Source organism: Olea europaea, chromosome 12 (assembly GCF_002742605.1).
Source record: "Olea europaea var. sylvestris chromosome 12, O_europaea_v1, whole genome shotgun sequence".
In the NCBI taxonomy this organism is placed as follows: Eukaryota; Viridiplantae; Streptophyta; class Magnoliopsida; order Lamiales; family Oleaceae; genus Olea; species Olea europaea.
In genome coordinates, this window is record NC_036248.1 from 5758691 (window position 1) to 5775007 (window position 16317).

Below are 16317 nucleotides of genomic sequence, written 5' to 3' on the forward strand. Positions count from 1 at the left end.
TGTCGGAGTCTTATAAACTGGCCTCGGATAGACGAGGACTTAAAGATAGCTCGGCGATAGTGAGGAGGGGAATAAGCATCCCACGAAGCCAGGGATAAATATCTGATAATTTGCCTCGTCCTTTATTCAAGGAACATAGACTTATAAGATACCGTCTCTTCCTTTATTCAAGAAACGAGGACTTGTAACATATTGCCTCTTTCTTTATTCAAGAAATGAGGACTTCGGATTGTGGCCTCTTCTTTAAGTGATGGTGGGTTGGTTCGGTAATTCTTCCACTTAAAATTATAGCCTTGGCGATTAGTAGTTGAAAGAACCTTGAATAAGAGAAATCTCTGCTTAAGCATCTCATTGTACACTTTGTGGGCCTTTCCCAATATAGTGAGATGGCCGAGGTTTGTAGTCTGCCCGCAAAGTTGTCAAAATTTATAGTAGCACATCTCACGCATCTTCCACATTTGGTCATAGTAGAAAATGGAATAAATCCACTAGGATGCGAATTAAAGAATTTGACAGGCTCAAATTTTTCGCTTGGACATTGCCTCTCAATAACTCCCAACGGAATGCCATGCCCAAGACCCCAATTGAAGCCACACTAGATTGCATAATAAGTTAATAACCTTTGTTTGATTGTTGGCACAAGCTTTATGTCATTGCAACCTCAAATTTTGTTGTGGAAAATTAACAGCCGTGTCGTTTTGAACGGTAAACCTCATGGATCTGCCCAAGTTGATTGCAGAGGCCGAAGTAGAAGGACCCGAAAGAACCGAAGCCGGGAAGAGCAAAAGTCTGGGAAAACAGAAGTTGAAGGGCGGAAGGCTGAGGTGGGTAAAAAACCAAAGTCATCCTTCTAGACGATTCTAGCAGCCGAAGTGAAAGCCCCCAAAGTGGAAGAACCGAACTAAAAAGATTGAAGTGGAAGGCTGAAATCTGTCTTCTGCTGCGATTTCAGCTAACCGAAGTGTTCAACAAGCCCAGGTGATTGAACATACTTGGAAGGGTTGTGAAAGATGCCAAAATTTACCTCATAGGTAAGTCAATTGTAGCAGCCAGAGTGAAAGAGCCGAAGTGGGTGGAAGAACCGAAGTCTCTTTTTGTTATGATTACGGCAAACCCGCAAAAATGGAATGTTAAAACAAGGCCGAAGTGAGAAGAATCGAGGTGGTAGAGCTGCAGAACCGGGAAGCTGAAGCGTGAGGTCGAAGCAAGAATCGAAGCGGGTGGAACCGAAGTCATCCTTCCATGGTTATTCTAGCAAACTAGATGTCCAAATGACTCCAGCAGCCGAAGTGGACGGACCGAATTAGAAGGGTCAAGTGGAAGGATTGAAGTCTATGATTACAGCAAGTCGAAGTGTTCAAGAAGCCCAGCTGCCTTAATATATTTGGAAGAGATGTGGGCCAAGAGAAATAAACTTGTTGAGCTCAATATTTCTGTGGCTCAATGAAAATAAATGATAGTATTCATACCCATTACTGGATCTCAATTAGAAGCTTTTAAGCCCTTCTTTCTTCGTGGACTGTTGGGCCAGACTTTAAGAATTAAAACCAACCACTTAATGGTATGACCCGGCCCAACAAGAAGACAATAAGCAGCACGTGGAGTAGCTGAAATCTGATGGCAAGTAGGTAGCAAAAGTCTGGAAAAATAGAGATTGACAGCCCATCCTACATGCTACCATCAAATCTTATACCCATCAACATTAAATGCCAAAATCCGGTGGCCAATATCAGAACTCATGCATCTCCGGCCACATGGAGTTTTTCGTGCATCAACAGCTTCATGGGATGAGAAAATATTTCGGTTTGGGACATTTCATCGAACATCCATTGGGCGATCAAAAATGGAGTGATTTGTAGCAATTAATTTGTAAACACTTTTTTCCTCTCCCACTCTTCCACCATCTTCACAACAACCATAAATTCAAACCAACCATTTCAAGAGGAAAAGAACTTGAGAATAAAAGTGCTTACCGGACAGCTTTTTGCAAAGCCTGTTGCCATGGCAGTGGAGAGGCTCAACAATGTAGCATGCTGGGCTGCCAAAATTTTTTATTTTATTTTTTATTTTTTTATTTTTTCTGACCATGGTAGTATCTTCTTGCAGCAATGGAGTGGAGTCTTACCTGTTTTGTTGGTGTCAGGCTCCAATTTTTGAGAAGAAGCAGTGGAAAGACCCCCCGTTTGCTCGAGAGTTTTAGGTAGACAATTGACTTCATTTTTGTGGTGTGTTTTGCATTTTCTTTGCTGCTGGGCTTCTCCAACGAGTCGGTGGAAAATGGACCAGCAATAATGGGGAACAAACAGAAATCCCTTTCACCACCCATTTGTAAATGCTTATGGAATAAGAGGCACCTTTTTCTTTTTGTTGTTACATTGTCTGCTACCTCGATTTCTTGCCGGAAAATCTCCTTTTTCGAGGAATTTTACATGCCTCTATTAGTCCTTCTAGTGGCTATGTTTTTTGCCAAAGATAACCATTTTCATGGTGGGTTTTTCAACCCTTTATTGGCTAGCCATCACCATTTTTTTACGGCAGATTCCAGTAGTTCCATTTTATTTTCTTTGGCTGTTGTTCTTGCTTCTTTTTGGTAGAACAAAGTTGGCAGGAAATTTTTTGATTTCCAGTGAACTTTTGTGCGCGTATTTTTCAACCTTTGATGGCCGAAAATCTCTTTTTTCAAGGAAATTTCCATGCCTCTCAGTTAGTAGCTATCTTCCATCATTCTTCTTCATTTCTTCGTTGCTGTCTTCGCTCATTTGGTACAACACTGACCGGAAAATAAAATCCTTTTGTATGTGGTATAACATGGTTAATGTAACGATTCCCACAGACGGCGCCAATCTGTTGACCTCCAAAAATGGCTCCAACAGGCACCCTAGCTTCGTCCCCTCGAAACCTGCGCATGTAACACCCGTCAAGAGGCAAAGGCAACCGGACGAGAAAAAGGTCCGGCGACCGTTTGCACTCCGACGGTCAAGTCAACGGCCGGACGGAGATAGATATAAAGAGTGCAATAGTAGAGAGATAGGGGATTTGGCTAGAGTATTTAGAACATACCTTAACTTGTGAATTGAATCCATATATATAGAGAAATGATGTAAAATGGGCTAAGGCAGGTTAATGGGCCTAAGTTCGAGCCCAGTATGAGGTGAGCAAAGTGACAGGCACTTCGGCTGGGCTTTTTATGGCCTCGGTGGCGCCTCGGCTAGGCTTCTTAGAGCCTCAGCTTTGAGGCCCAACACTAATGGGTCTAGCTCGGGTCCAATAAGGTGGCCCAATATGGAGTGATAATTCATAGGCGTAACAATAGCTACTGCAACAAACTAACAGAGGCATGAAAATTTCCTTGAAAAATGAGATTTCCAGCCAACAAAGGGTTGAAAAAACCCACCATGAAATGGTTATCTTTGGCAAAAAACATAGCCACTGGAAGGACTAACAAAGGCGTGTAAAATTCCTTGAAAAAGGAGAGTTTCTGGCAAGAAATAGAAGTGGCGGCAAGGTAACAAAAAAAAAAAAAATTGCCTCTTATTCCATAAGCATTTACAAGTGTATGGTGAAAGGAATTTCTTTGTTTTGTCCCCATTATTGCTGGTCCATTTCCTGCCACTCGTTGGAGAAACCCAGCAGCAAAGAAAGTGCAAAACAAAACCACAAAAATGGAGGCAATCCTCTACCAAAGTTCTACAACAAACAAGGGAGCCTTTCCACTACTTTTCCTCTAAAACCGAAGCTCCCAGCAACAAACAAAAAGGAAATAGCTCCCACCTCATTTTTTATTTGTCAGCAACATTATGTTTACAAAACATGTGCCCAGCAAAGTCCCACCACAAAAATATGGAATCTCTCCTCTAAGGCTTTGATGTGTAAAGAGAAATAAATTGGATTTTTTGGCATCCAACCATCTCCGTCGCTCCTTGCATTTTATCATCTCCGGAAAAGGTCACTAAGGCAGCCACCGTCATTAGCAGCTTCTTGCAAGACCATAGTAACCGGCAGTAAATGGTCTCTGCCCTTTCTACCAACATTGGCCCTGATGGAGACAAAGCCTTGCTAGTGACTAGCCTTTCCAGCATGTTGATGTGACTCTCAGCCGTTTGCAGAGATTGCAAGTTGTCATGTGCCTAATTTGGTTGACTTTTCTTCCCAGGTTTGGCCAAACAAATACAAATCTTCTATATATATTTTCTAGTAATTAATACTTCTTTTGGATTACGCTATTGGGCCTAAGATTTCTTCTTATTGGGTTACATAAATATGGGCTACAAAAATGTATTTTTCCTTGGCCACCAACTCTTCCAAATATATTAAAACATTTGGGCCTATTAGACATGGGAGTTGGCTGTAATCACCACTGCAGGCAGATTTCGACCTTCCACTTCGGTTGGTCCACCTAATTTGGCTCTTCCACTTCGATTTTTCCACTTCGACTGCTGGAATCATTTGACATCTGATTTGCTGGAATAACCATGGAAAAATGTCTTCGGTTCCACCCGCTTCGGCCCTTCCGCTTCAGCTCCCCAGTTCGGCAATTCTACCATTTGATTCTTCTCACTTCGACCTCGTTTCAACATTCCATTTTAGCGGGTTTGCCGCAATCACAATGAAAAGAGACTTCGGTTCTTCCAACCATTTCGGCCCTTTCACTCAAGCTGCTACAATTGACTTGGCAAACCCATGAGGCAAATTCCGGCATCTTCCACAACTCTTCCAAGCATATTGAAGCACCTAGGCCTATTGAGCACTTCGGCTTGCTGTAATCACAGATTTCAACCCTTTTAATTCGGTTCGTCCACTTCGGCTGCTGGAATCACTTGGACATCTAGTTTGCTGGAATAACCAAGGGAGGACCACTTCGGTTCTAGCTTTGGCCCTCCCGCTTCAGCTCCCTGAGTTCGACAGTTCTACCACTTCAATTTTTCTCACTTCGGCCTCGCTTCAACCTTCCATTTTGGCGGGTTTGCCGTAGTCACAGTAAAAGGCAGACTTCGACTCCTTCACCCACTTCAGTTCTGCCATTCCGACAGCAATAGTGGGCCAACCCATGAGACCTGCTAGACGCTTCAGCCTACTGGTCTTATCTCTTCTCTAGCCATGGCTCTCCTCATCCAAAATTTGTCTTGGCACTATAATTCATCAATAAAGTCTAGTGTCCACGACATCAAGGCCTCCAGCGACGAGGCATTTTTAAGGTAGCCGGAGTTTTGGTTAGGTCGAGAAAAGTCTGCACTCTCCTAGTGAGTTGTTGTGGCTTGCCATATTCTTGCTGATGGTTCATGGAATCCCTATACTTGTAAAGAATGCTGAACTGATTTATGAAGCAACCCTCAGAAAATCATACTTGGCCAATTCTTGATTATGAAGGGAAACTTATTCACATTATGGAACTTGAATTATTCAAGCATACCGAAGTCCTCGTTCCTTGAATAAAGGAATAGGCGATATTTATAAGTCCTCATTCTTTGAATAAAGGAAGAGGCTGCCGTTCCTTGAATAAAGGAAGATGTGATATGTTTGAAGTCTTTGTTCCTTGAATAAAGGACGAGACAAATTATCCGATGTGTTCGCCCTTGCAAAAGGAGCATTTCCTGACCTCTTCGCGGGATGTTTATTCCCCGCCTCATTATCATCGAGCTTAGCTTTAAGCCTTCGTCCATCCGAGACTAGTTTATAAGACTCCGATCCTTTGACAGTTCGCCAGATGTTTATCCCTGGCTTCACGGGATGCTTATTCCCCGCCTCACTATCCTCAAGCTTAGCTCTAAGTTCTCATCTATCTGAGGCCAACTTATAAGACTCCGATTGTTTGAAGCCTTACTAGATGTTTATCCCTGGCTTTGCGAGACGTCTTTTCTTCGCGCCTCACTATCCTCAAGCTTAGCTCTAAGTCCTCATCTATCCGAGGCCGGCTTATAAGACTCTGACAGTTCGACATATTGTCAGATGTTTATTTAAGTCTCCGCAAGATGTCTTCCTCACTTCTCACTATTGTCGAGCCTGACTCTCAGTCCTCGTCATTCCGAGGCCAGTCACTAAGCCTCTAATAGTTCAAGACTTATTCACATCGATCGCAGATGAGCTCCTTACTCAGCTTTACAGAGTTTAGCCGCATCTAACGCGGAGTCCCCTATGGGTCATCGCTTCAGTGGCTGCATTCCCTCCTAAACTTTACAAAGCTTTAGCCATCTCCCGCATCGGTCGCAGATGAGCTCCTTACTCAGCTTTACATAGGTTAGACACACCTGACGCGGAGTCCCCTGTGGGTTATCGCCTCGGTGGCTGTGTTTCCTCCTGAGCTTTACAAAACTTTAGCCGTCTCCCAACGCACCGTCCCCTGTGGGTCAGTACACCGGTGGTAGATGAGCTCCTTCCTCAAGTAGCATTGAAGCTTCAGCGCCTCAATTGAAGATGTGTCCCGACCTTCAATTTCACAAGCTTCAGCATCTCCCATGCGTCGTCCTATGAGTCAGCGCTTCGGTAGAGACAGTTGAACCTACAACCGCAACAGCAACCATACACTCAGCTCATCTGAAAAAGTCAACGGCTAACATACATCAGCATGCTTTAGTATCAGTACAGCTAATCATATTCAGTCCAGAGCATCGCCTCTGCTACTACATCCAGAGCATCGCCACTGCTACGATGTCTAAAGCATCGTCTCTGCTACTATATCCAGAGCGTCACCTCTGCTACTACAATCAGAGCATTGACTTTGCATCCAGAGCATCGCCCCTATCGCCTTTGCTACTGTGTCCAGAGCATCGCCTCTGCCGCCTATGCTACTTGCATTCAGAGCATCGGCTCTATATCAACTTTATCGCAGTAGCTTACATTTCAAGTCCGACCCGCATATAAATAATACGACTCGGACTTGGGGGACTGCATATCACTGCTAGCATACGCATCACATTACTGTTTCCAAGCATGAATGTCATATCACTGCTAGCATGTCATACATTATTTTCATCACAACCAGTACGTATGTCGTGTTATCATCATTTTCATTTTATTGTCGACATCATGTTACTTGCTTCACTATAGCACTACTGATACATTGAGCTGTGCGAGCATATGATTTATTATAATGCATGATAGACCCTCTGCACATATCTTGGAGAAATGCGATATGTTACACCTTATGAGCATTTAAAGGGGTAAATGGACCCTAAATTTATTTGGTATATGTGCTGTGGATATATTGTATTGTATTACAGGATTGGTTTAGTCCATATTATAGAGGAGATGCTGTCGAAATTTTGAAAAAGTATACGCAGTATATCTTTCGAGGCAATTCGTAAGTCCTCGCTTATTCTGACACATTTTCTGAGGCAATCTGTAAGACCTCGCCTACTTGAGAGTTTAGATTTCAAGTCCGACCCGCATATAAATAACACGACTCGGACTTGGGGGACTACTGTTACGCCTATGAATTATCACTCCATATTGGGCCACCTTATTGGACCCGAGCCAGGCCCATTAGTGTTGGGCCTCAAATCCGAGGCTCTAAGAAGCCTAGCCGAGGTGCCACCGAGGCCATAAAAAGCCCAGCCGAAGTGCCTATCACTTTGCTCACCTCATACTGGGCTCGAACTTAGGCCCATTAACCCGCCTTAGCCCATTTCACATCATTTCTCTATATATATGGATTCAATTCACAAGTTAAGGTAAGTTCTAAATACTCTAGCCAAATCCCCCATCTCTCTACTATTTGCACTCTATATATCTATTTCTCATTCGACCGTTGACTTGACCGTCGGAGTGCAAACGGTCGCCGGACCTTTTTCTCGTCCGGCCGCCTTTGCCTCTTGACGGGGTGCTACATACGCAGGTTTCGAGGGGACGAAGCTAGGGTGCCTGTTGGAGCCATTTTTGGAGGTCAACAACTACCACCATATGAAATTTAATAACCATGAATTTTGGATTATTTAGGAATAACAAAATATTCTTCATAACTAATATGTTAATATTGTGCTATTTCAGGAGCAACAATAAAATATTTGTAGTAGATAGATCTACAAATAATATTCTCAACTATTAATCCGTATTTGTAAAGTTTCATTATTTTTAATTTATATGAAGTACATGAAAATCGAACAAACATTTATATATATATAAATTTCAAACATTATATCTTACCATATAGACATGATATGAATTTATATAGAAAAATTAATTACCAAACATGCATTAGGAAAAAAAATCTCCATACATAGAAGTTAACAAAACTGGCTACATCTTTTATTGGCTTTTTTTTTTTTTTTTACCAATATGCAAAAGATACGAAACATGCACGTGAATTTCACATATATAGAAATTAAATGTAGAACTAATATCTGACAGATTCAAAAGACAGTATTAATACTGAATAATACATGAAAAAAATGATTGAGTATGAATCAAAAGACATGAACTAATATGCGTACATATTACACATACAAACGTGAATTAAAATTAATATGTATACCAATGAAAAGTAAAGGAGAATGAACAACCTTGTTATGATGTACACGTATATCGAAAGAATTCACATGACACCAAATTAATTTTGGTACATATGATAAATATTTATACTTATAAAAAAATTTACTACATTTACTAAATTTTGAAAAATTAAGCTATCGTGCTGATAACGTGTTGTGAAAAGAGAGAAAAAATAAGAAAATAGGGAGAAGTCAATAAACGTGTGTGTTTTATTAAGAACCAAAACCTTCTATTCATATGGCAGAATTAGGGGTACAACGTTAATAATTTCTAGGGCTACAAGGGTATAATTGTCATTCACCAATAAACCCCAATGAACTTTCCTTTTTACAACAATTTCCAATTTTTTGAAGAATGAAAATGAAAATATAGTCGTTACAGACTCCACACAAGAGATAAAAATTCAAATTGGTGGCTTGATATAATGTATAACAATCATATTTTTTATTTTAATGAGGAAAGAATGAAAAATAAACGGGGGCTAAGACTGGCATGATAAGGATAGAGTAGATGGCGTGATATTTATTTTAAATAAACTAATTTAGCGCTTGACTGTTGAAAAGTCGTGTCTTGAAAATAGATTAAGACATACTTATAATCCATGAGTGCGTCCGATTAAGATTGATGTTGAATTAGACAAATCGCATGAATTATACCAAACTAAGTGCTTATTTTTTATATAATATTTCCAATTCGAGATTTTGATTCAAGAATTAAAGATTCAAACTTTTTGGGTGAATCAAGGAATTTTTATTATACAAAACTTATTTATATAATTAGAAATAAAGAAATTATTTTATTTTTCAAATTTTCTATTATTTTTATACACTACCCCTTTAGGCGAAAAAACCCAAAAACATAAAAGACACTCTAGAAAATTGTAAATTCTGAGAAATTTAAATTTACAGATTCTTTCATTCTTAGAAGAAATACTAAAAACTTGATAGAATTTGATGAGTATATAAATGTCCGAAAAGCAACTCAACATGCAGACAAATCACAATGAAGATCAAACAGTAAGAGGAAGAAGGGGGAAAAATTAAATCTTGCAAAAATGAGTTAATTGTTCAATGGTCATTGAACTTATGTCAATGTCTTTAATTTCTCACTGTAATTTAAGATGTTGAATTTTGATCATTAAATTTATCAAAACGTTGGACGGTACTTACTATGTCAATATCCATTATAATTCTTTAACTGAATTAGCGACGTGACTAACGGGTTATATATGTGGCTCTTTTTCACGTCATTAACAAATTATAACATCTTCAATTGCTCACCAAACTTTTTGAAAAACGTCTTTAATTGCTAACTAAACTTTGAAAAATGTATTCGATTGCTCACTGAACTTTGAGGCGGTCGAATTTTTGCCACTAAACTTAAAAATGACATCAAATTATTGTTCGTAAAAAAATGTAGCGCAATCGCACGGATCGAGTAAAAGTAATAAAGTGGATAAACGAGTTCAAATTGTCGATTCCACAAGAAATGATTACTAATTACACAATAGTTAAATTTAATTTTAACATTTTTTGTAGAATTGTAAGCTATTTTCATAATTTGAAATATTCAAATTGTTGTATGTTTCGTTGTTAAAATTATATTAATATTTAGATTTTGCAACCAAACACGCAATAAATTTAATTAAATAATTTTCATTCAATTTTGGTCCCTCCGAGAAATGAATCGTGTTTCATTACAAAAATCTAAATTTTAATTAAATTTATTGTGTTTCGCTGCAAAGTTCAAATATTAATTTTGTTTTAACAACGAAATATACAATAAGTTTGAATTTTTTCAAATGATGAAAATTGCTTAAAATTCTACAAAAATATTAAAATTAAATTTAACTATTGTGTAATTAAGTAATCATTTTTTGTAGAATGGACAATTCGAATTTGTTTGTCCGCTTTATTACTTTCCGTGACACATGCGGTTGCACTTCATATTTTTTTAATAAGCAATAGATTGGTGTCATTTTTAAAAGTTTAGTGGCCAGAATTCGTTGAGTAATATAAGACGTTTTTCAATGTTTAGTGAACAATCGAAAACTTTTTTTTTCAAAATTTGGTAGCAATTGAAGATATTTTTCGAAGTTTGATAAGCAATGAAGACGTAACAATTTGTTAACGGCGTGACGGGACGTTACATATATATTCAATTAGCCATGTCACTAATTCTGTTAAAGAATTGGAACAAACGTTAATGTAGTTAGTAACGTCCAACGTTTTGTTAAGTTTAATAGTTACGAGCAGTTCATGAGCTACCTTGCCTATCATATAATCATTGATTAAGCCCTTACGAAACATCTCCAATAACTTGAGAAAAATGATGAAAACTCGATATTTTAAACACTAGTGAGCTATCGAAAACAGAATATAAGTTCAGTGACCATTGGTACAATTAGCTCTGCAAAAACATAAATGCCCCTAACTAATTAAAGTACAAGAAATAACTAAAACAAATAAAAGATGGTCCCTTGCCTTGCTGTCACACGGTTGTGCCCCATGTCTGGTTGTGAGCGATGACAAAATATCACGCTCTCATCCAAATTTACTTTGACTCAAATCGGGCGGGGACGGAAAATATGGCCGCACTTTTTAAGTTCATAGTGTTTGCTCAATATCTTTTTATTTTCATGTATTTTTAAATTTAAATCATATATAAAAAATAAAATTCAAAATTCAAAAATAATTAAAATTAAAAGGAACAGTAAATGATGATATTTAGGAATATACATGAAAATGGCCCAAATAGTATATAACCTTTTCCAAAATGACCTTTGACTTTTTTAGAAATTTGAAACTACCCAAAATATCCTTAGAAAAATTTAACAACCAACCCTTTATATAATAAGAAGTTTCTTTTTTAGTCCTTAAAAAATCTAACAAATAATTTTTCTAAAAATTTGTAAAAATTATTAATGAATAATTATAAAATGGAAAAGCCCAAATATAAGAGAGGACCATATAATATAAAAAAGGTTGTTAAAAATAAAAAAGAAATTAAATTTGAAAAAGAAATTGATAAGATAGGATATCAAGAACAATTATATGCATCACAAGAAATATTAAAATGTTTTAAAGAAAACTTATTAGAAAATTTCGCTAAAGGAATTGTAAGGTCAATAATCATAAAAGATATACAAGATATAATAGATAAATTGGCAAAAAGAATGAAAAGTATCTCAAAATATGAAATACCTTTTGGAACAGACATAGATATGATAACAGATATTGATATTATAAATTCTCAAACATAGCCATTGAAAACTTCTTTTCCATGTCATTATTCTTACCTTCGAGTCATTAGTCTCAATACAATAATTGGGCGGCTTTTGAGACTGAATTTGCCGGCACGAAAAATTGTCCTAAATGCCTATTTCCTTTCTAAAGGTGCAATAGAAGCTTGGGTAAAGGGCGCTAGTGATAGTGGCTCAAAAACTTCCGGCACGGCCCAGGGGTTGGAGCACCCATTCTTTGCCAATCTTCTGAGGTTAGTAATGATTATTATAGTGTCATCAGAAACTCTGTTAGCTCCAACGGCTACTTAACTCATGTTGAAGCAAGGCACCTGATTGTTCAAATACCCGCCATTTTCCTATTTGTTATGCGACAAAATCTCATATCAAATAAAGATGAAAATATAAATCAATTTATAAAGGGTTTGGACAACTTCTCTTAACAAGGTTGATCTTTTAAGATGGAACCGCAAATCTTAATATGGAATCAGAGTCCATTAAACTCTAATGAGCAATTCGATTCGATTAAGATTAAAAAATGAGTATACGAATTTCAAGATTGATCCGTTCAAATGAACCACTTTCTTGTGCGGGTGATAAGTGTGTTTTTACACACTTATTTAGCACTTTTTGGGACTTTATTATTGATAAAATTGAGTAGATTTCTATTTATAATTGTGTAATTGTTACTTTTGTAGGCTAAAACCCCGGAAAGAAGTATAACGAGCGAAAAGAGAAGGAAAAGGACTTGAAGTGCAATTATGGAAGGGCCTAAATGTAATAAAAGTCAAATTTTGAGGACCAAATTGCACTAAATGAAAGTTGAAGGACCTGATCAGCAATTTCGAGATTTTTTGGTCAACATTTTTATTATTTTATCCTTATTTTATTCTAGATATTTTTAGAATATTTATGTTGTGTCTAATAATATCTTTTTTTTATATATTATATTTTATCCTTATTTTATGCTAGATATTTTTAGGATATTTATGTGTCTAATAATATCCCTTTTTTTATATATTATATTTTATACATATTTCATATATATACTAATATAACTTGGTAGGTAAAAAAAATTCCCCAACTCTTTCACTTTTCTCTCTATCTCTTTTGGTCTCTCTCTCTCTCTTTTTCTTGATTTTTCTTCTTTTAGTTTTATTTTCTTTTGTTAATTTTAGTTTTATTTTAGGAATCAAGTGGATATAGCAAGGAGATCATTAAGGAAAGCTTGAAGAATACATTGAAAGAATTACAATTCATATTTAAAAGGGTTTTATCTCAACTTTTGTATTCCTTTCATTTAGTTCTCCATGTTTGAAATGATATGTTTATGAGAATCTCTTTGTTATTTTGTTAGAATGATGAACTAAACAAGTTTATGTTGAAATTTATGTATTAGCTTAACCTATTTTCATTAATATCGTGTTATATGTTGTTAGATATGCATTTGTTATCAAAATATTGGTGTATTAATTATCATGTTTAAAATTACTACATTTATTTGACGTCAATAGATGTTGTGGTTAGGTAGTTGCGTAATTATTGAAAAATAGTTGCACATAATGGACCGAAATAATTAATACCATAGGTTTGTATCGTTTCGACTATACGCGTTTAGGTATCCAGACATGTATACCTACCCTATGTGACCAGTTGAGTTATTTTCACAAAAATTGAATGCAGTTGTTTGGTTTAGAACGACATAGAAATATGTTAATGCCAAGCAATTAGGGTTAATATCGCTCGACAGAGGTTATTAACTAATTTTGAAAAATCGGGTCTAACCACATATTTTGGTAATTTGCATCGACGCATAATTGGCTTGAAAAGGGTTAAGCAAAATCATAAATTCCAACATCTTTTAAAATCAAACTTTTCCACTTTTTAAGTATTATTTAAGTATTTTAAATCAAAATCGAGTTTTCGCCTTTTTATAGTTTTTAAAATCGAACTTTTAAATGTGTGTATCTTTTTCGTTAATTTTAAACAAACACACTCGTAATTGAAAACAACACTCTCTGAGGGATCGACTGGGACTTAAAAGGTTCATTATACTACTTGATCGCGACCCGTGCACTTGCGGCGTGCCATTTAATACCTATCAAGTTTTTGCATGCTATGAGATAAAATCCTACATCGAATAAAAATGAAAATATGGACCAACTTATAAAAGGTTTGGACTACTTCTCTTAATAAGGTTGACATTTTAAAATGAAACCCCAAGTCTTAACACTATTTAGTTGTGACTAGACGTGGAGTTTTTATTTTTTATTTTTTTTGTAATTACGCACTCGTAAGCTTAAGAATGACATGGATAACTTGCTCCGACTAATTGATCTCAATTTCAATTTTCCACACTGCCCCCGTGATCACTCCAAGGTGAAAAAAAAAGGCTCAATACTCGATCGCTCACAATGTTACATATTTGATCAAGGTGATGAATGAGTCTCTCTTGACACACGTGATTTATGTTGGTCGTCTTGAATAGTTCGACCAATATTAGCTGTTGGGTGTAGAAGGAAATAAATAAGAGAAATATGAAAATTTTCTTATGAAATTTGAGGAATTACAAAGGAGTTGCTACAACACACTCCTTCTCAATTTTTTTTTGAGAATTTTTCTCACTTCTTCTACATACATGGATACCTCCCTATTTATAGAAAATATTGAATAAACTTGTCTTACTAATCTCTACAATTACAATTAGGTAAAAGCTGTTTTTTTTTCATCATTTACAGCTGAAACACAAGTATTTGCAGCTGTGTTTGAACATCATAAGTGTCAAATGGCTGCTGCCTAATGTAATTTCCAGATTGCATAACATCAGAATATATATTGATTGCTGTCTATGTTAATTTCCAGCTTGCATAAGTTGAGTATACAACTTGAATTGAAAATCTTATCCTTTGACCATTCAATGAATTAAGCCATTGTTGGTTGGAGTGCTCAATTTTGATTTGAACTCTTTGAATCTTCTTTTGTTGTTGAAGTTTCCAATTTGGATTTGGACTAGATGAAGAATACAAATTACTCTAGAACTTTTAACACCCTCTCTTAATTTGTAATCTTCAAATGCTTCTTGAATTTCTCAAACTTATCAATCGTCATTGGCTTTGTCATCATATCGGCTGGTTGATCGTTGGTATTTATGAACTCCATGCAAATTTTTTCTTGATTTACCAAATCTCTTATAAAGTGATGACGAAGTTCAATATGCTTTGACTTGGCATGAAAAACTGGAGTTTTTGTCATCGCAATTGTTGACATATTGTCGCAATAAATTGTTGTTGGTCCTTCCTTCTCAAATTTCAAATCTTTCAAAAAATTTCTAAGCCAAATAGTTTCGCAAGTTGAATCTGTAGTTGCGATGTACTCTGCTTCGACTGATGATAAACCAATGGATTTTTGCCTTTTTGAGCTCCAGGAAATCACATTTGATCCAAGGAAAAAGATGTATCCAGAAGTGCTCTTCTTATCATCAACTGATCTAGCCCAGTCACTATCTATATAACTAACAAGTTTGCAATTATTTTCATTTTTAAACTCTAAGCCATGATTCTTGGTTCCTTTAAGGAATCTCAAAATTCTTTTTGCTGCTGCAAAATGTAGTTTACTTGGTTCATTCATAAATCTGGATAACAAACTGACTGAATATGTAATATCTGGCCTTGTATTAAGATAAATCAATGAACCAATCAATTTCCTGTAGAGTGTGGCATCAACTTTTTCTGCATCATCATAAACTTGCAATTTTTCATTTAAGGCCATCGGAGTAGATATTGGCATGCACTCACTCATTTTGAATTTTTTGAGAAGATCATCAATATACTTTTCTTGAGAAAGAAAAATTCTTCCTGGCCTTTGCTTTACTTGAATCCCAAGAAAATATCTCATGAGTCCTAAGTCTGACGTTTCAAAATCTTTCATCATTTTCTTTTTGAATTCATCCACCATATGTTCATTTGTTCCAAAGTAGATAAGATCACCCACGTAGATGCATACAATAAGAAAATATTTTTCTACGTTTCTCACGTAGAGGGATGATTCACTTGTGCTTTGATTGAAGCCATTTTGAATAAAATAGCTATTGATTTTGCTATTCCATACTCAGGGTGCTTGCTTTAACCCATATAATACTTTTTAAAGACGATAAGCTTTGCCTTCTTTGCCTTTGATTTTGAATCCTTCAGGTTGTTCAACATACACTTCTTCTTGAATTTCGCCTTTAAGAATGCTGATTTTACATTGAGCTGAAAAACTTTTAACTCCAATTGAGCTGCCAATGCCAAAAGTATACGTATTATCTCCATTCTTGCAACTGGAGCAAATGTCTCTGTGAAGTCGACTCCTAGTTGTTGAGAATATCCTTTGGCCACGAGCCGAGCTTTATATTTTTGAATTGACCCGTTTTCATTGTATTTGATTTTATAGACCCATTTCAAACCAATGGTCCTCTTTCTTTCTGGTAGCTCAATGAGTTCCCAAGTTTTATTTTTCTCAATGGCGGATATTTCTTCATTCATTGCTATTGTCCAACTTTTGTCTTTTGAAACTTCTTCATATGATTGAGGTTCACAAGAGAATAATCCAAG